General features: G+C 35.9%; 1 protein-coding gene across 1 annotated transcript in view; it reads right to left on the reverse strand.

Moving 5' to 3' along the window:
• LOC109546617 (CUGBP Elav-like family member 1-A) overlaps positions 1–20,362 on the reverse strand; it is a 208,588-nt gene that overhangs the window by 185,684 nt on the left and 2,542 nt on the right. The window contains exon 2 of the mRNA XM_019917630.2: positions 16,707–16,781. The gene's annotated coding sequence lies outside the window, so the exon portion shown is untranslated. The remainder of the gene's footprint in view (positions 1–16,706; positions 16,782–20,362) is intronic.

Raw genomic sequence — 20,362 nt, forward strand, 5'->3', positions numbered from 1 at the left:
CGGAGATACAGGCCTCTAAAGCAGCCACCTGAGAATCGATTTTTTTAAAGTAACTTTTTGAATACTTTTTGCAATTTAATTATTATTTGATACAATGAGCAGTACATATCATTGCTGTTAAACAGGACCAATGAAAACATTTTTAGCAGCACAATAATAGTTGTTTTTTTACCCTGTACAATAAAGAGACGAAAATAATGTATTTATGAAGATGAAAACTTTAAGAAAGTCGTTTATGAGGCTAGATTTTCTATTATCTATATCTATATATAGATAGATACTAATAGATGTCTATTATGAGGCTCTCCTGAAACCTCACGGTGAATGAAGAAAAAACGAAACGTTTAAATCTAAGTTAGGAAGTCAAAAAATGTAAAAAATCCAGTTACAAATCAAATCGGTGTGGTTTTGGTGGTTATTGCTTGAAATTGTTTAGTCTCCACACAAACACAATTCCAGTACGGAAGAAGTTGATGAAACTTGCGAAAGCTGCTCCAAAAATCTAACGATGGATGATGCAAAAGCGAAACTGTCTGGAATTGTGCATCTGACTTCCTTTTATAAGCTTCAGTATTAGACAAGTTTTTATATAATTAGGATCTCGAGAAGGCATTTTGTAAAGAAACGTTGGGCAAATGCGAGGGGCTGAAGAACAGAATAACAATTAGAATATTCTTGCAAAATATCCGAAAGAAAATTTCCAGGAATTTGAAAAACCTACTCTCTTGTTTCTCCTTTGAGGTGCAAGTTTCTATTTCATCAGCGTTTTCAGGTCGCTTTTTCCACATTGAAGCTGGCATGCAAACTTTATCAAAGCAGTTTATGAAGCTGGAAAATTTATCGCCCAAAACCTGAGGGCGAATGAAGAAAACCCGAGGAAAAAATCTAATTGTGTATCAAAATACTAAGGCTTTCGTAGTCATTGTTTCAAACTGTTGAGTTTTGCACACAGCTCGAATGAAGTTGATAAAGCCCAAAAAATCCTGTTCAAAAACCTGACGATGCTTGATGCAAAATCGTAGGATGTGGCAAGCTGGATTAGAATGTGACAAGGATTTTAGAACAAACGCCCAAATAAATTTGACAAAGAATAGCTTGAAACGAAGCCGATAAATGGAACAGTTACTCAACACCTTATGGAAAAAATTTAATGAACAAAAACGGAGAAGGAAAAAAAAAATCTGGTGCTTAAATTTGTTATTGGTTGTTCTTTAAGTATTCTATTAGCGCTTGTTTTCGACGCTTTTAGCCTGAGCTCGTGTTAAACAATGTTCTGCAATATCAGAATGGTTTTTTGTTAGCTGATGATCATAGTTAATAGTTGGAGGCGCAACGGTACCCATTTATTCAAAAGAAAATGAAGTGCTTAAAGCAAAAAGCAAATGAAAATGTGTAAAAAAGTGATTTTATTAATTACTTTGGGGGCTCAACAAGCGTATGCAGACTCTAGAATATACATTTTTCTTAAAGCTTTCCCAATAAAAGATGTTGTCAAACGTGGTCTAGTACTTATAGAGATATTTTCATTAAATGACTTTAAAGCTCGCGTAAATACGTAAAAAAATATGCCAAATCCAATAAAGCGCTTTTGGCGAACTGCGGTAAATCCTTTATAGCCCATAAAGCTGATATCTAATAACGCTGCAACTAAAAGTCAAGCGCTTGTACTTTATACTTTATGCCATATAATCAAGACTCAAACTGAACTTTACTATCTGCAAAATGTCATAAATTCAGGCCCATATTAGGAGCATAATTATAAATTGCCCAATTAATTTCATATGCACATTTTCAAAGCTCTCGTGCATTTCAATAGGAAACTGGAATGTAATAACATACAAGTTTGCCGTACAGCATTCTCAACTGGGTAATGTGCTTATTGTATTTCCACTACTTGAATGGAGTTTATTAAAATAACTCGCTGGAATGTTTTCGAATAAACGAACAACATTTTCTGTTCGTTGGGATTAATTTCTCGCTCAGTTATAAGCTGGGCGAAAAAAAAAACCAAACACCCTGTCGCTAATACACCTGTTTACGGAGTTTTTACAGCCAAAGTTAAGCGCAAGTAGTGCTCATGGGTTTAATAGAGTTACCTAGTGGAAACTTCAGAGCTAAAACGTACTTAGCAAGAGGCCGAGTCAAATGAATTTTGCTCTTTACGAGCAATGGGAAACATAAAAACTTTTCTATGAGCACGGTCTTTATTACTTCAGGAGCGCTGAGTGGCCCAAATAGACGCTTGTCGTAATGATAACTGGGATTTTTCTCTATGAGGCTAAAGCCTAAGAAAAGTTGCAAATAATATACAAAATTGGCGCCATCAATGTTCGGGAAAATGCTCAGCTACAAGGTTGATCACTCGTTATTTGGCACAAGAACCAAAAACCATAAACAGGCATGAAAAATCACTGAAAAGATTCCAAGTCTGGATTATTTAAACTTTTTTAAATTCTAAATCAGGTACTGGGCTTGACGACTTCTATCTTCCATCAGCTCTTTTCACCAGAAAACTTTGTCGCGGCAAAGTCAAGAAGTTCACACGAAGGCTTAAAAGCCCGAAAAACTCCCCGGTTTCAAACAAAACTGATGTTGCGAAAGGAGGTTATGCAGAAAAGCTGGGCAGTTCTGTTCGTTCTAAATTCCTGATCTGGTTTTAAGCAAAAATTTTAGTATTTCTAACAAAGTTAATCTAAAAATGCTTCAATCGATTAATTTCCTTTCCCAAATTTGCAGCATCAAAGGGCAAAGTAATTTGAGCAAGTTTCTAAGGAGAGGTCCTATTTTATAACGTGACCGTCCGATTAAGCAGTTTTGCGGTTCCCGTAAACTTGGCAGGCTCTTGCATATCCCAGTCTAACACCCCGGTTAATATCCCTTGCAAAGATGGATCGCTAATGCATCGTAAAATGTATTATGCCTCGACTAGGTATATCCCTTGCAGATTAAGCCCTTTGTCTTTATATCTTGTTAGTGGGAATGAAGACATATATTTCACCTGTCTCGTTTTCGGTTGTAGAATTACCCCAGTAATGTTCAATTTACTATTCCAAATTAGGCAGCCATCCACCCACAAATTATAGCCGTTGACTGTTGTTTTTTGTAATTTTTTAGCTTCCGATCTAAGTCCTTTGGAACAATAAGAAAGCGTCAAGCGGGGCTAAACTAACGGCGTTAAAGTGCGGACTGAAACGATTTCCTAAACATTTTAAAGCAGAACTTGTATCTAAGCGGTTTTACTAAAAACATTATTAACAATTCCCCAAAGCAGTTAAGTGTGGAAACAGCATTAACTATTTACACTTTGCGGCCGTTCGCTAACTTCGTACTTAGGAATTACTTCACTTTCCTGCAAAGTTGGCCGATGTTATAACAGCATAGACAATTCGTCCGGGAACTTTTTAAAATTCGTGCCGGCAAAACGCGAGAAAGCGTTCAATTTACATTTTATCAAAGTCCTCTATAAATATGAAATGGTGTCCTGAAAAAATTAATTGCCATTTGAGTGCTTTAAGTAGGCTTTGAAGCCTCCGGAACATGGCCAGAAACATATTTTTCTACGAGTGTGTTATGCGGACCACACTGGTTTTATCGCGGAAACGAAAGATGATATATCATGACTCTTTTGCTCTAAAAATCGGGAAGCCCACTAATTGGCAGTTGAACATCCATAAAAACACATCAAAAGATCCAAAAAAATATAAAAGCGAATTTGCTGAGCAATTAGTTCAGGAGGTCAACCAATTTACCAATATGGACGCAAATGTACCGATTAATGATGAGATCGGGAAGCGAAGTACAAATACAGATAATAAAATCATCTAATATTGTAAGACATTCAAAACTAGTGTTTAGTTTATATGTAGTTGCTCTGTTAGAGCCAGAAAAGCTGAAAGATGCAAAAGGAAAAACGGTGCGATGAAATGAGAAATAAAAACCTCGGGAGTCGAAGATTTTGGAATAAAACTATTTTGGAAACACTTAAATAAATCGAACAAGGACCGGCTTAAAAAAGTGCTTGGAAAAATTGTCCAGAAATAGAAATGGAAGAAGATCAGCAAGAGGTCAACTGAAAATGGACCGATGAAGACACTAATCATCATCGAGAGAGAAACTTCATTGAAACGTTGGAAAGCGTTCAATTTACATTTCGTCAAAGACCTCTATAGATACTAAATTGCCCCCCAAAAAATTAATTGGCACGTGAGTGCATTAATCAAGCTGTGAAGCCTCCAGAACATGGCCAATAGGCTTTGATGAATCTAATGAGCTTCGCTCAAACATCCAATTTCCGCCCCACACATGACGTCCAGAATGTTTGCTCGAGTTAAAACCATGCCCATAAGGTGACTAATTTCTGTTCAGCCCGGAAATCCACATTCTACTAGACATGTTCCGCAGCTTTAGCCAATATTAAAATTCAGGTTTCATAGATTATTGCTGCTGATTCTCCTTCATAAAATCCCTCCAAGCGAGCAGTTATTCCGGAATGGACGGCCACCATACAAGGAAAGGGAATTATTTAGAGGAGGGCTTTTATTGAAAATCGGAGTCTATCAATGGAATGCCGTTTTATAAAGCTCGCTTTGCGTGTACGACGATTTCCAAGCCGCGGTTGACCATCCAGTTGACAAGGATTACTGGCTGAACCGCCATTCGGATTTATTAAAGCCATGGAGGGAAGCTGAGTTGGAGGAGCTTTTACTCTCGGGGAACTAATGGAAGCTTTCCATTAGTCTCTTTCATTGGCTGAGGCAACACGCACAGAAGCCACTGAGCAGTGACTCAATAGTCCATGACTGAAGACTGCGGTATTGCTTCAACTTCAAGTTCCTTAGGAAGGCTCAAGACTTCAACTGACAAAGTTCAAGATTTATTCGCTGGAACAAGATATAATTTCCTGGACATTTTTGAGGAACAATCCAACTAAGCCTTCTTCGCTGGATCATTGTGAAAGGGACAATAATGCCAGGCGTCGTCATCTATGCAAACAACACCTGGGACTTTTAGTCCCCTGCACACCTGAGGGCTGAACAACAACTTTTTATTATGGACATTTTTTATGATTTAAACCTTAATTTTGCAGGAAACTGAGAGTCGCAGGAGGAATTAATAAGGAAGCATGCCTTTGATGGCATATTTTAACTGGATGTTTGGGCAAACTGGATTTTGAAATATTTTGTCAAAGAGTCGGGATGCCTATTGGAAAATTTCTCCCAAAGACCACAAAGACAAGTCTCTAGTCCATTGTCCAAATCGATTAAGGAGCTGAAATAATTCCAAAGCAATTGAAAATCGTGAGAAGTTATTGACATTCATCCAGATAAAGCGCCATAAGAACAATATTAAAGATGCACGTAGCATCGAGAATTGGCATGTCTAAGTGAAGCGAGCTTTTGCAGCTAAGCTTTATGTATTCGCGCTTGTAAAGAAACTTTCAAAGTTCCGGAGTTCAGCGTCCGTAGCTACGTCGTTGCACAAAAGAGATTTGCATCGAAGTTTCAATTTAACTCGTTCAAGAGTGGAGGACTTTGCGTGTGTGTACTCCCGGGTTCTATTTTATTGCAACATTTCAATGGGTAACTTATTAGAAGCCATCAGTTAGTTGTTGTTGAGGCAAAGGCAACTTTTTTCCAGTAATTCCAGGTAAAAAGCCAAGGTTTTTGCCAGCTGAGCCGACGGATTTTTGGATGATTTATGACTAAACGAACTCGAGAGCTCAGTTTATGATTTGGTTTTTTCTTTGGGAACCGTAATGTTTATGTGTGCAGGAAAAGCGCTACCGTAAAAACCTGGAATATGCCCTTCCAGAATTTACTACTACACGTTGCAAAACCCGCGCTGAATTATAGATAATTTAATTTAAGAAGATGTGGCTGTCTGTGGCGTTTAAGTGTTTTTTTATTGCTTGCCTATTTATATGTAATGATCCAGGATTATATAAATATTTCCAGCCTTTCCAAAGCCCCGCTCCGAAACCTAATAACCAGGAGCTTTGTACCTGCGGCTAGTCGCAACATATTAACATAAAAATGTTTATTTAATTCGCTTTATCTCAGCTTGTGCAATTTATTTGGCTAGAGAGCGACTCTATATTATATTGCAGCCGCAAGTTCTTTATAAACTTAGTATATCAGTAATGAAACAAAGCGTTCTCCGGTTACGCCATCCCCGGAAAAGCGCACGGGCATTCCTATCCAGAAATTATACAAACTTGGCTTTTTTCCGGGTTTATTTGCTTTATTTCTGAGCGGTGCTCAGTACGTTTTTAAAATGGATAGAATTGCTCAAGAGCACGCCCATTTATCCGTTTTATAACAGCTCCTTTGTGTCATTCGGGCACATCGGAGAAGAACGGGCCGAGTGACTAGCAGGATTTCCAGAAATGAAATTTTCTATTATTCAAATATTTCTGTTCCGCCAAGGTGCTCGTATTTTTTGGCTCCACTGTACATCAAATGCAAGGAAATTATACATTCGCAAAGTGCAACTGAAAATTTTCCAGTTTCTGCACCAACCGAACAAAGGGTTCAAGCTTTCGCACTATTTCTCCATCAATTTTAGTTGATAAGTGACGGTTTTTTTAAATGCCACCTTCTCAATGCTTTGGACCTGTTTAATTTAGTTTCTTATTGTTTAAGCATAGCAAAATTTTCAGAAGACCAAAAAGGTTTGTAGGTGCCATTTAGAAAAAAACTAGTTTTTTGATTGATTTTATATCAATGTTTCTACGCTGCATGCACCCATATGCTACACCAAAAAGCTCCCAAAGTTTCTAAAACAAACTTTTATTTAGGAAAATTGTTTGACTCTCCTACTGTCTGAAAAAGTTATGTTTTGTGAACTATCGGGAGAATAGTACGATGGATTGGATGGCACCCTGTATATTTTTGGAGAATATCGTTCTAAATAGAGAAGATAACAGAATGGCTTTAGTTAAAATAATGTATTTAAAAAGTGGTCTGAAAAACAAATTAAAAATCGTGGTAAAGTCACTCTCCCCTAAAACCGAAGATGCACGAGAAGAGTCGAAAAAATCCTGCAAGGTTGAGGATTTTCCAAAAATTTACCATCTTCCGCCAAAATCTGGTTTTCATTGAGCATAAAATGCGTATTGCGCGCCTGATCTGATTTGTTTATCTTTCTTGACTTAAATATTAATAATCAAATTCAGAAAAGAATTAATTATGCTTTAGCCAAACCGATGAAATGAGGATAAATCAAAAGTGGGAGGAAATGAGGAGAAGACAGAAAGAATTGACCAATAAAAAACTAAAGGGATAAGATAAAATACAAAGAAATTGAAAGCGGACTAAGATCTAGAAGTTGTCAAAAAATGAACATTTTTTGGAAATCGCGAAAATGTCGCTAGATACAGTTTCATAAGAAAATCCAAGTTCTAACAGACACAAGAATTGATATAAAATTTGAAAGATACCTATATAATGTAAACCATGAACAAATTAACAAGACTGAGACATTAAGAATCATATTGAAAAAATAATTAATGATGGTTTAACAGAGACGATGAACGCAAATCTGAAGTGAAATAACTTGAGAAAATTACAAAAAATGGACCACAGAAAAATACTACAGCTACTACGAATGGAAGAAGAAAACCAAAAAACAATCGGTGAGATAAATACAAAGGAATTTAAAGCGAAATACGACCTAAAAGTTGTCATAAAAACAACTTTTTACAGAAAAATGTGAAAATATACAGTCGAAACATTAATATCACGACGCCCATAAGAAGATCTAACAGTGAACAGACCCAAGAAGGATGTAATACTAAAAATACCACAAACAGAGCGACTTCAGAACACATAGACAAACAAATTGCAAAACTAAAATATCAGGCATCTACTCTAAAACGGAATTATACGGCATGAGAAGAAGAAAAAAATAATGGATAACCGAAGAAATCCTAAAACTATTACGAATGAAAGCTGAAAGCCAAACAAAGAAAGTCGGTTAAAAATAGAGAAATCGAAAGCGAAATAAGATCTTGAAATTGTCAAAAGAGGAATATTTTGTAGACACAAGAATGGAAAAATCTAAAACAGACCAACCCAGAACAGAAAAAGTTTGACAAATTATAAAACTCCGATATCAAGCGTCAACTAGAAAAAAATCAATGAAGATCTATCAAAATAATATGCAGGCAAATCAGAAGACAACCAAAAAGGATCATAAGAAAAAAACCTAAATCAAGTTCAGAAAAGAACAGTCCATAATATGCAGGCAAATCAGAAGACAACCAAAAAGGATCATAAGAAAAAATCCTAAATCAAGTTCAGAAAAGAACAGTCAAATTGATGTTTGATTAGATGTAAACAAATTTAAAGCGAAATAAAATCTTAAGGTGGCAAAAAGAAGAAAATGCTGAAATGTCAAAAGTATAGACATGAAAATTACACTCAAGAAGATCAAGGAGACAGACACAAAAAGAAAACGCAAAACTTATTACAAGATTCGAACAATAATAAGAGTAAGGGATCAATATCTAAAGACTTACTCAAAGGCAAAAGGAATAGACAGAGAGACAGAGGAATATATGTAAAGAAAAAATAAGTTTTTATGCGATTGTGATGAATAAATCAAGGATATAACAGCACTCAAATCAAACATATAGAGGAAATCACATCGGCACCATGTCAACTTTTCAAAGGCTTTACAAGAATAACGTTTTCAAAAGTCATCCAAAAGGGAATATCAATTAGAGTTTGGAAAACACAAAGTTTTTAAACCTCAACCAATAAACGCCTCCATGTTTTATAGACTATAGTAAAGCATTTGACACCGTTAGTTAGTTAAAAACAGTCGAAACTTCAGTCTTTAGGACAACATTTGGAGAAAAAACTGCAAATGTACTTAGGGAAACTGTAAATTTAGAAATAAAATCTCAACAGCGACTACATTCACAGTCAAATGATCGAAAGAACCAAGCAATATAATTCTCAATAAAATAAAACGTTTTATTAGGTTCTAAACAAGAAGAGTTGAATGTCGGAATGTGAAAAATTAAAGGACGGATGTCTGAATCAATCTAGTAGCAAAAATGCGTTCTGACACTCTTAAATTTGTCTGAAAATTTGAGAGATTTCAAACGCATTTTTCGGAACTTTAGATTCAATTTCTACCATCGGGATTAATCAAGAGTCTAACGTTTCGAGAAACTTCTAAGTAATTACTACAATTGAGATTTTTGAAAAAAATATTTCTCAGCAAATCTGCAAAACATCCAGAAATAGCTGAAGAAAGTCTCAACCTCCGGAATTAAAGGCCACCGGATACACTGATTCAAAAAATAGGCTAATTGCGCTGCCTTCTCCAAAATAAACCCAAACTCAACCCAAGAACAAATACATTTTTTTTCATTTCTGTTCTAAAACTTTCGGACATTTCGAGAAAAAACTGCAAATGTACTTATGGAAACTGTAAATTTAGAAATGAACTCTCAACAGCGACTACATTCGCAGTCAAATGATCGAAAGAACCAAGCAATATAATTCGCACAGCAAGATTTAATAAGTTTTATTGACCATAAAGAAGAGAAAAATTCGGTGTTTGAGGCACACCAGAAAAGGAGACGACGAAGAGATTCTTGGCTTAGGAGCATGATAGATTGGTAATTTTGCTCCATAAATTCCAACCTGAGCAAGAAGATCGCACTTCTAGAAAAACATTTTTGAGGAAGTTATTTTGTACTGTCGCAAATGGGTCAGTTTTGAGCGCAAACTGTTCATCTAAATACCACATTTCTTCTCGTTTAACGGCCTTAATAAGCCGGGTGTCCGCAAAAGAGACCCAATTGCCATCTACCAAACACTTCCGTAGCCTTTTTCGCATTCATCCAGGATTATTGTAATGAAAAAGTGGCTTTCTGTTATGCAAAACGCATAGGACCGGTTAAAGTCCCCGCCGCGATACTTAACAACAATAAATCCGCCGCAGTGAGTCGAGCACAATGTGTTCTGTTTAATTATGACAATGTTTGTCCGACTGAAATAAACATGCAACACGAACAGCCATTACTTGTGACGTTCGCTATGAAACTAAATCTAGGCCTGGCATATTCTACCAAATGTAAATTCCCAGCCCCGAAACTCTCTGCATAATTAAATCTGGTTAGTGTGTCTCGAGGATGCGGCTGAATGTTTCATGTTTCGATGATGACGATTTGTTTCTGATTTCGATGCCAGATGGAAAAGAACTTGCCAAAAAAACCTTCAAAGAGCCAAATGGGTTTCAATGTTGAACTGATTTTCCAAAAATTTATTAGAATACCAGTTGCAAAAAGAGTGAATCTATTGCTGATTCAGTTCGAGTTTCGCTTTATGATGTGCCCCATATTTGTGATTTCCGTCCACTGCTTTAGTCGCAGGTGAAGGAAAATTCCGAAATATTCCATATTCCACTCAAGGGCTCGCCTCTTTTGTGAAAAGACCTGAACGAAAAGGGAGTGTATTCCTGCAACAGGTAGTCGCCATTTAGCATGCTAAGCATAGGGCGAATTCCGTAATTCAAAGAGAGTTAATAATGATGCCATTACTCCATGGCGGTTAAATTGCGGTCACTGCGGCCTCAAACTACCTTATAGCGGAGTGGTTTTGCTTTATATGGGTCCTAATTGACAAGGGGGCCTGCTATCTTTGCCTGATGAGGATTCATTCACTTCACACTGCAGGAAATCTAATTCATAATCGATAATCAAATAAAATCCTAGTTGGGGACAACATGAATTTAACCGAATAAATCGATAACATGTGTCCTTTGCAATCGACGCTGTACTTAGGCATTGTCCAATATTGGACCAGCAAACATTGGATTTTATTTGGTTTATAACAATGTGTGTCACTCCGCAGCAAACAGTCGCAATCAAACAATAATAATTACTTTTAGGGCCTGCAGTATAACGAATGCGAATCGTGTGAACTGGATCGTGCCAAAAACRGCACAYCAAGTAATATTGGCTTATTATTATTATCTGCAACATAAGTGTTAGACCGGATTTYATTTTTTTCTTCGGATACTTTCACCCCTGAYGACTCTCTTCAMTAGTATCTAAAAACCTTGCGCAAAAAGGAATTGGACTTTTAAAGTCRATTTATCTATTGAKTTCATAYGCAAAAAACGTGTGCATTTGTTAACCCTTCTGAAAATCGATCTAAATTTCGAATTTTCATTATTGAACCTATTTTTTTTTAGTAGTCATAAGAAAAATGACTGAACAAAAGACAATAAACTGGCCTATAAGGATCATTTCAATTCAGTTTAAACTTACTTTTTCATSTGTTTTGAGCTGCTGAATTGCGCTTATTTTYTTTGTCTACGTTTTTATGATTTCTTAGTTAGGGTTTTTACGAACAATTTCAACGTTTTTTCATGTGCAACTKYRTTTTCCCCGTGTCRAAGATATTTCTTGCTAGATCCAGAGCTGACCCAAAATCACTGGCGATTTTCAACAATCCCAATGAGTCTTTTTTTTGGTTTCTTCCGCTCTCAATRTTTCTTTTGGTTGATCGTTTCCTTGATTCAACTTACYCTTAAATTAATAGTTTTAAAATTAAGAATACAGCAATGTCCACTTTCGTTTGTGTGAAATCTCAAAAGTTTAATTTCTTCTTGCTTGTCTGATTTTTGAAGTCCAAATTTTTTTTTCTCGCAAGCGTATGTTATGTCCATTTGCTGATGATATATCTTAAAGTTTTTCACCATATTGCACGGAACAAAATGGCGTTTTTTCATTTCGTATTTCGGCGAATTCTTCATTAATAAGCCTTTGTTTCTTTCATATGAAACTGTTTTTTCCCCATTTAGAATGCATTCCTGACTCAAAATCACTACAGATTTCTTTTAAACTCAATAAGGTTTCTTCTATGTTCAACTTCAAATTAATAATTTTTAAATTATAAACAGATTCGTATTGTTTTTCAAACGTCCATTTTACGAACGCAAATCAACAGTTTGTTTCGTTCGCTGCTCATTAGATTTTCCTCGATTTTGTCCTGGAAGTGAAGTGATTTTGATTCGGGCGAAAATACATTTCATTCAATCTGATTATTCGTTGACCACAAACGATAATACTTTGGGAAAATTTTTCGCAAACGTAAATAAACAGTTCGTTTCGTTCGATTCTCCTTGTATCTTTCTAAGTGTGTACTTTCCTTCTTTTACACGGGCTTTTTACGGGCGACTTGAACGACTTGCAGTTGGGGTTTTTTTCAGTCGGTGTGTTTCACCAGTTTTATACAATTTGCAAACTCACAAACATTTTTTCTTATTGTCTTCTTAAACGGTTTCCACAGCTCTTCTGCTGTTTTCCTGTTATTTGTTGGCAATTTTCCAATTATTTCATGCAAATGCTTTTTTCAAGAATTTGTTGTTTATTGGGAAATAAAAGCCATCTTTAACAATCAGTTATAAAACACGTGAAGAAATTCTCCCTTTTGAAAGAAGGAAAATTTGGAAGCACATACCCAAGAAAAGGTTGTGAAAAATATCCAGTTTTACTTTTGCTTGAGCAAAACATGTGAATATCGTGCGGGTATGTCAAGGAGGTTAAAATATATACATACTTTGATTAATTGGAATTTAAAAACTAATAAAAAGCAATTAGAAAACCAACAATGTTGGATTTGTTTTACAGAAACTTTCAAAAACACATGCTGATTTTAGCCTGAACAAATCACCTAAAGGTAGGTGGAAACGTTTTTAATAAAAAAGCACGAACGTAAAACAGTGCGCTTTTTGTGCAACAATCGCAAAAATTCCTTTCATGATTTACAAACCTGGCAGTATAAAAAAAAAAACTGAGCGGTTTGAACTGGACTGAAATAAGGGCGCTACATTAACAGGGAAACGATGATTGAGTTGCTTTTCATTTAGTTTAACTTACAAAGAAAAATATAAATTGAATTCCGATAAAAGCCAGGCTGAAAAGCCTGCAAACCGTTCCGAATTGGTTCAACAAAGGACCTGCCGAAGTAGGTGTAAAATCAGTCATCCAGGGAAACCCTTGGCTTTCTCGATTTTAGTTCAGACCAATCAGCTCCGAAGGAAAACTGTTGGACATTGTAGGTAGAATTTTGGGGGGAACTATTTTAGAAAAACCTCTAAATTTTGTGCGATTTCCATGATTTGTTGAAAGAATGCAGGTGGTTTTATCGTGGAAATAAAATACCAACCGAGCATTTTCCTTCGTCTGGAAACAATGTTTGCTTTTCGGTTTTTCCGCTCCTGTTTTTGTTTCGGCCGACTACACTCGCAATCGTAAAGTGTGCTTCGGTTCTATCAAGACAAGCTGTTATTTGGGCTCCCCTTCCTGTTTTAAAGGTGTTTTCCTTACATTTATCTTCATAGACCACACGCCAATGGGGACTTATGTTTTTGTTTGTCACTCTCTCCCCTGTTTTTTTTTTATAGGCGAGCATTACTTTCCCCCGAAGGTAATATTCAAATGAGACGGGGTTGAAAATCTAGACACGACTTTAATTAGTAGTTAGACGTTTCGGAGCTGGATTGAATTTTTCGCCGGAGAAGAACAAAGAGCGGTTTGGATGTTTTTCAGCTCGTTGGCGGTGATCGATGGCCAGTAAATTGAACGAAAGCCACCAGCTAGTTGATTGATCGCTATCCTACTTATGTGCTTGAGTTACTCATTCATGAATAGGGAATAAGCAAATTGGCATGATAAAAGAAAAAAGATGAATTAGGAGCTGGATGGTTCAATTCAATTCGTCCAATAGGGGGCCATCAGTCTAGATGGGGAAAGATGGATAAACGAGACAACTTTAGCAGCAGCAGCAGTTGTTTGCAATAATGAAAGTGTTTTGCATGACAAAAATGAGGTTTTATTAGGTTCTGAACAAGAAGAGTTGAAGGTCGGGATGTGGAAACTTAAAGGACGGATGTCTGAATAAATTTAGTTGCAAAAATGCGTTCCGACACTCTTAAATTTGTCTGAAAATTTGAGAGATTTCAAACACATTTTTCGGAAATTTGGATTACATTTTTACCATCGGGATTAATCAAGGGTCTAACGTTTCGAGAAACTTCTAAGTAATCACTGCAATTGAGATTTTTGAAAAAAATCGTTCTCAGGAAATCTGCAAAGCATCCAGAAATAGCTGAAGAAAGTCTCAACCTCCGGAATTAAAGGCCACCGGATACACTGAGTCAAAAAATAGGTTAATTGCGCTGCCTTCTCCAAAATAAACCCAAACTCGACCCAAGAACAAACACATTTTTTTTCATTTCTGTTTTAAAACGATTTCTTCCAGTTTTTGTTAAAGTTTTGCATTATTTCACTTTAAAGTCTAAGTTTAAGTGTCTGTCTTTAAATTGAGCAATAATTGGATCTAAATACCGTTTCCACCATCTGCTTACGCATTATTCCCTTTCATTTTTCAAATTTTTCAAATTTTTACCGAGTCTTTTTAGGAGTTTTTGAAGCGTCACTTTCAGCTCGGCAACTATTCACTTTTTCGACTTCAGTATTTTTTCTTGTTTTTTGTTCGTTGACATTTTGTAAATTTAATCAAAATTTGCACCATCCTTTGGGTCATCTTTCTTTTTCACAATGTCAAAGTTTTAAAGTTGTCTGGCTTTGGGTGCGAGTGGAAGAATTTTTAACGTGGGAAATATTGTAAAAATCAACGCAGTGGAAAATTACCATTATGTTTAAAAATATGTTTTATTAACCAGACACCTTATTTTAGGCGCCCCTTTGGAGCCTACTGAAAAGTGATAAAACCTAATGATTTCCCCGTAATTATTATCCTGAACTGAAAAACAAATTAAATTTGCTTAATTAGAGAGGGCCCTCGTATCAAAGGTTTATTTCGCTCTCCCTCAGGGTCGCGGCCCCGGCCTCGTCTAACCCTTTTTAGTCAAATGGATCGAAATAATTTAATTTGATTTTATTTATTTGGTTCATTAATTGGGAAAACTGCTACCAAAAATTTGTCGAAGAAAAACTATCAGCCATTGCACGCTCTATGTGGCTGAAAAGTTAGTAAATCTAGTTGAGTTGGAAACATTTGCAGTGCAAAAAACTGTAAATTTCCTAGAATGGAAAAGGAAAAACTTCCCACTCGAGATAATCCATCGGGTCGTAACAAAACTCTAAAAGCAGGACTGCTAAAATGTAACCTGGCATTTTTCAAATATATTGAGCCGTAGAAAATTCAATTCTCAAAATGTATTGTTTGGTGTTCGCACTCGGGCTCTATACGCTTTTGGGGGACGGGGCTGACTAAAATATTGGCAGTTTCATTTATTTCAGACAAAAATGACTATCGCGAATTTCGGCCGTTCTCATTCAAGTGGGAAAATCGTACAAATTTATTAGCCAGTGATATACTACAGCCATGTATCCAGCTGTAGCGTTGGAGGAGAATGGCCACCATTAACGTTCAGATCTGATTTACGCAATTATTTCAGCTGGAAAACTACAGAGTTTGAATGAATTTCTAACAGTATTCAATCTGCAGTAAATTCTAACTTTCACCTATGAAAAAATCTACAGGGTGCATACACAAAATGCTCCTGAGACCCTGTTTGACTCACAAGAACACGATCTGTCCTGATTTCTTGTAAGATCGGGAGGATTTGTTCCTTAATGAGACTCATTTGTTAAGAGTCTTGGTACATAATCTGCTAGAACCTCCAGTTTTTTGTGATCAAGTTCAATTTGTCGGTTGATAGTTGAATGGCCAAAGTTTTATTGAGATTTTCGTGCCTTTTGTGGATTTTTTAGCATTCGCGCCTTTTATGCAAACAAACAAGGAACGTGTTTGGACCTTAACTTCGTCAGATTTTTTCTTTAGGGGGCCTAAAACATGGCAAACAACGCAGAGAAGCCAGACATTTTTTCCTAATCAAAGTTTGTTCGAACCGTTTTTAACACACGAATGCCCCAGAATCATTTTGTTCATGTACTTTAGATCATTGTATATTTAATGAAGATCAGACTCTCGTCTGTGTCTATTTTCGATTCATTTACCAGTGCAAATTTTTGTTTGCAAAATCTTTAAAAAAAATGTTTATAAGGAGCAAAGTGAACGACTTTTTAAATCGAAATTGTTAATGAAAGTTTTATAACTGGCGCAGTCGGTAGGACTGTGCGGAAGCTAAAACACAATCACAAAAAATTTAGGGCTAATTATGTTTTCAAACTTTTGGGTACAATCACCAGAACCATCGGCTGAAAACAAACGGAGAAAAGAATCGGAAAAACACATTTTTGTTTTGCTCCTTTTTTACCTGATGGATTCCTATAGGGCCGTGTATGACACACAAATATTTAGTTTTATCTCAGTTGATTGAAGACAACGAGGTAATTTTCTCGAGCAATTATTTACTTTTTAAATCTCTAAGAAATTAAAATATTTACTTTCTATAAAAGTGCATGGTTATAGATGAGTGTGGTAGATGCTCTTGGCAAACAACTTGAAAATGTAGACATCAAATTAGTAAATATTTTTTGGGAAAGACATTAGTTGACTACCATCAAGTAAAAGTTTGTCAGTTAAATAAAGTCAGTGGTAAGAAGTTTTATTTTCAAAGAAAAACATGTATTCAATTTTCATCTCCACAGATTTTCGACAATGGTTTTTGCAACTTTTTGGCACATTAGTTTTTAGCACAGTTAAATGTTCTCGTTAGCATTCATTTTTTTCATTGGTTTAAACTATACTTACCCAGTCAAAAGGTAAGAAAATTAGACCCCGCTTTCAGTGGTCAAGTCAAAACTCGTTGCTGTTTATCTCCAGGAACTAAAACAAAAGAAAACATGCAGTTGAAAAATTTGTTCTGAACTTGGACACAATTGTCAGAATATTTTTCACACAATTTTGGGCGCAAAACCTGACTTAAACCTTAGGGTGACTCGGGAGGAAGTTGAAATAATTTTAGGATCAAGAAGTCAAAGTAAGCTCACTTTGTTTTTTTTTCAAAAATACTTTAATTGATTGTACAAAACAAATAATTATAAGGAAAATGCCTTAATTTCACAGAATTTTTCGAAAATATCACTTCCCACTTTCATACACTTGTAGTTGTTCAAATCAACTACAAATTGATCTACCAGCGAGTTTTGTTGTAGGACACTTTCAAAGCATAAACCAACCACTTTATCCGTGGCCAAAAACAAAAATCCAGGAGAGTAAAATCCGGTGAACATGATGGCCAAGATCGTCGAACGGTCTATTCAGAAAATTTCTAAAGTTATTTCGAAAATAAATTAGGGGCTCGCTTATGTTGATAGACAAAACGTGATCTAACAAGCAAAATAAATTTGGACACTGAATTTTCTAATTGATCTAAATATTGTAAATTTCCATATCCATTAAGACCATAATTTAGTACCTACGAAAAAGCCTGATTATAATAATCCTGATAATTGATTATTTAGAATGGCGATAATTTTTCCTGCCATGTTACCTTGGGAATCAATAAAATGCGTAGTAATAAATGCTAAACATTTTAAAATTTCGGTAATTTTTAGAGCAATTGAGCAGCATGAAGAGCGCCAATGTAGTTGTTCTACATGACATAAATTGCTGCTTAAGTGCTCCGTTTATTAGCTGGCGTGAGGCCAGCAGGAACGATCCAAGTTTCCTATCTTGCGCTGCTGGTAAGGCGAGAAACCAAATTTAATCAACAAATTTTAAAGTTCTTAGTGCCGCAAAACTTTCAACTCCTTTGGCTAATAATGAATGGGCTGTTAAATTATTTGCAAATTTCACTGGAAACTTTCCGGTTTAAACATTTTTCACGTTCCTTAACTGGTACTGTTTTGTGGCAGTTGAATATTTCGTTTCGTAAATGCGCTACATCTTTCTAGTTCTTATTGGCCGGTTCTAATTTTTAGTAAAAGAAACGTATTGTTTGCAGGATATTTATATGGAGAATTCGCTGAGTCGGAATTAATTAAACGCAAATGTAAATACGGATCAAAATTTAATTAGTCCAGAAATGCACCCAATAATAAAGCAAATGGAATGGCTTTTCTAGGCTAACTGCACCTGCATTTTCTCGAATAAATTGAAATGAAAAGCAGCGCATAGCTGCAAAAAAAAACGACCGACTGTAATAATAATTTCATTAAGTTGCTGCTCTGTTAAGCTCGGGAAAATACGGCCTTTTTCTCAGTTCGGCCACTAAAAATCAATTTACTGTGGAAATTTCGTTTGTTTTTCCCAGCAACAAAGTCTAAAATTGCAAAATAATTCATCGAATTTTAAGCCATCTTCGATCTGTCTTGTTCCAGTTGTCTTGTTCCAGTTTTCCAGCGCGCCAGATCGCAACTTAATGAAACCGAACAAGTTCGCACCGGTTTCTCACTGGGAAATTAATGTTTAATAACTTTCATAAACTTTATTCTAACATGACAAATAGGCAAAGTTTCCACAAAGATACATCGCTAAATTCACTCAAGTTTAATATTTGCCCCCAAACGGGATTTAGTTAAATTTGCGCGGATTTCGTTCGGTACATATTTGAGTTTTGTTAATGTGCTTATTCCCCAGCAGTGAGCAAAGTTGATGTTTCATCTGGGAAAAATCCGTATTAGCTCGATTTGCATCCCAAATGTTTACCCAAGCGCTGTTTAACCATAACAAACAATTTCGGCTAGGTATGGGAAACTTGTCTGGATTCTAATCGAAACTCATCTAAAAACTCACTAGTTAATATATTAGAATTCGAGAGTCAATTAAAGTGAAGCGATTTGCGAAATTACTGCAACAGATATGACCTGCCTGCATGTTCAGCTATCCCGATTTATTAGGGACGTTCGATGTTCAATTCTCCATATGGACGTGAAGTTTTAGAAAAGTTGCGAATTTTGCAGAGTGGCCAATTTGCATACCGCAGCGTTTCATCAATTTTATCGCCACCATCAACATAATTCAATGGAAACGTGCTTGATTCAGATTGAGCAAAAAATCTCTATCTTGTGCTAGAGATAGAGGTGGTTCCTCCATAAGAGCACATGTACGTTGAAAATCGATGTGTACTGTTAAAAAAAATATCGGCTACGATTGATCAGCATTCGTTCGATGTGAAGCTGGAGGGTGTGGCCCGCATATTTAGTCAGTGCACGTCATTTAAGCGCTGTTCAGGTTTTTTTATGATGTGTGTAACATTTAAAAGCGATTAAATTTTCCTTGCTGACTAAATTTTTTAAATTTTAAATCGCAAGTTTAGACCAACCGAAGCCCATTTTATGGAGAAAAGGTCGCTTATTTATTATAACATTACTCCAAAAGAATTGAAGTTAAAATGAAAAAAAATAAAGGTTTCTAGAGCGAATATTAAGGACAATTATAAAGAGGCAGTTAAAAAATGAATGTGCTTAGGTGATTTGCAATGTGGAGTAAGTGGAAGTGAATTTAAGAACATTTAAACCTTAAATAAACGAGAAATGGGTTGAGAAAAGGAAAATCAATTGCAACTGATTTCTGAAAAATATTCTTAGTTGTACAAGTAGTTTTTCTTCAACGTCTTCAAATTTTCTTCTTTCAACTGGTGAATTGAGCTTTTCGAGCTTTACGGCCGTCGAAGAAATTTTGCGTAATCACAAGTGGGTTTCATCTTCAAAGTGGTTCGCACGAATGATTGCGCGAGTCTAATTCGTTTAGAAAATCTACTTTCAGCGGAAAACGTGCATGTGAAAAATTAAAACTGTGATTAATTTATCTATGAAATAAAGATTTTTTGGCAAGTACCCAACGAGGAAGCGATTTGGGATGATTTTGTGCACCCTCAATAAAACCACGCTCTGCCTCTGGCTAGAATTTTTTTTATAGCTTAGAATTTTTGTGCAATACCTTGCTGGCATTCTTTTATATCTTCTTTACTGTTTTATTTATGCGATTTTTCCGTTTCCATAGACCATTTCCGCTCGAAAAGTGCATAATAAGTTCTCATAAACAGGCGATTTAGAGCAATTCCGTAACATAAAGGCTGTATTTGGACTTGGCTAACATAAAAGCATATTTTCATAGATCCAAATGAAACCAGCAAAGCAGGAATAAAATAGGAACGAACGACACTCAATGGATCTATAAAAATGATATCGAATTCATATTTCTTATTCCGGCTCCGTGGTGACCCCGGAACGGTTTCATATTATAGTAATATTGATTTTAAAACAGCATTCTCGTTCTTTTGGGTCTTATAATTTCCTATATTGGATGTTTTCCGGTCCAACAGATGTCTGGGTGGTTGGGGCAATTTTCGAAAAAGCCTGCTGATTGAGGACTGGATAACAATCGAACAAAAAGCAATGGAAAATCGAAATGCAAATAAATCCATTTCGAGTGCATATTAAATCCAAACCGCGTTGTTGTCA

Source organism: Dendroctonus ponderosae, unplaced genomic scaffold (genome assembly GCF_020466585.1).
Source record: "Dendroctonus ponderosae isolate FM_Combo_2020 unplaced genomic scaffold, Dpon_F_20191213v2 Dpon_F_20191213_5, whole genome shotgun sequence".
In the NCBI taxonomy this organism is placed as follows: Eukaryota; Metazoa; Arthropoda; class Insecta; order Coleoptera; family Curculionidae; genus Dendroctonus; species Dendroctonus ponderosae.